The following is a 1593-nucleotide window of genomic DNA, read 5'->3' on the forward strand; positions in this document are numbered from 1 at the left end:
CTGTAGGAGTGACCCAACATTGAGCGTGTGGCGGTGAGCATGAAGGCCTGCTTTGCACTTGAAACCATTTAATTGAAAAACACTTAAGTTTATATACCTTTTTTCTTTTATTTTGTGTGACACGCACCACTGTTCTGGGTGACATGTTTTGTCATGTAAAGCATATACAGATGCTTAAAAACAAACTGTATGAGTGAACCAACATTGAGCACTTAAAAGTTTGTGGCGTTTGACATAAAGGCCTGCTTTGCACTTGAAACCATTTAATTCACACTTGAAAGATTATATCTTTTTTCTTTTTTTGTGACACGCACCACTGTTCTGGGTGACATGCATGTAAAGCGTGTCCAGAGTTGTTGTTTTTTTTTTTTAAGGTAAAGATAACCAACTTTAAATGCTGCCACTCATGGGTATGTTTAACTGTTTTTTTTTATCTTTTGTAAAACAGAATTTGATAAACAGTTGTGTTGTGTTGTTGATAAACTCTTGTGTTGGTGAATAAAGGAACTAACAAATGTTGAGTTGAGTTTACTGAAGTAATTTGTGTGGAACAAACTAAAGTTAATTCAACCTAACTAGTAAAAATTAAAGTTAGTGAAAGCATTTTATTTTGATTAATTAAGCTTGAATTGAATGTTTTGTTGTAAAATCATTAGTTTACTTTGAATGGACAAATGTGTAATATGCAACTTCTACACAAATTTTGTTAGTCCATATAACATAACCGACTTTAGTTAGTTAAACTCAAACGTCTCTTGTTGAGCAAAAATTAGTGATAATAGTTGGCTTGAGTCAAAAAAATTATTTCTCCCTAAAACAACCCCATTAAGTTAGATAACCTTGAAATATTTGTTTTCAACTTTCATAATTAAATTTTGTGGAACCTGTTGACAAGAAAAAATTAAAGTCAAGGTTTCATTTTTTTGAGATGAGCCCCAGAGACAGATCCCCAGTGAGGATCTTGTCTCCTAGACGACCACCGGGACAAGACCACAGGAGCCAGTTGAGTCCTCTGCACAATGTGACTTATTGTTAAAAGTGCTATATAAATAAAGGTGACTTGACTTGGCTTGTTATAAAAATGGGCTTCATAGAAAGTATTACCAAGCTTTTTTCAACACATCTTTCACATCTGTCTCCCAGAGGACATCCATCCCCTGTCTACCCAACAAGACTCTTTTATCCAACAGCTCCATTCTTAACTGTTTTGCTTTACTGCAATCTTCATATGGTCTAGCTTGCCCTGCAATATAAGTTTCAACCTCAAGTTCAATGAGATCTCAGACCAATGGGTCAAAAGCCTTCAGATATGACTCCAGCCAGTTCAGAGGCAGATGAAGCATCAGCGGTGGGAGATACAGAGGTGAAACAACTTGACTCTTAGTTTTGTCTGTGGAATGCTAAAGTTCAGGAGCCTGTTTATTGCCACAGTTCCCAGATTTGGCATATTAAGACTGAAATTAATTTGTCTTTGATGGTAGACGTTTTCTTTATATTTGATATTTACATTCCCAGATTTATTTATTTATATGTACGATTGTAAGGCATCACCTTGAGAAAGCAGCGTTTACCAGTCTGAATAGACTCAAGAAT

Source organism: Sinocyclocheilus anshuiensis, unplaced genomic scaffold (genome assembly GCF_001515605.1).
Source record: "Sinocyclocheilus anshuiensis isolate Anshui unplaced genomic scaffold, SAMN03320099.WGS_v1.1 scaffold1213, whole genome shotgun sequence".
In the NCBI taxonomy this organism is placed as follows: domain Eukaryota; kingdom Metazoa; phylum Chordata; class Actinopteri; order Cypriniformes; family Cyprinidae; genus Sinocyclocheilus; species Sinocyclocheilus anshuiensis.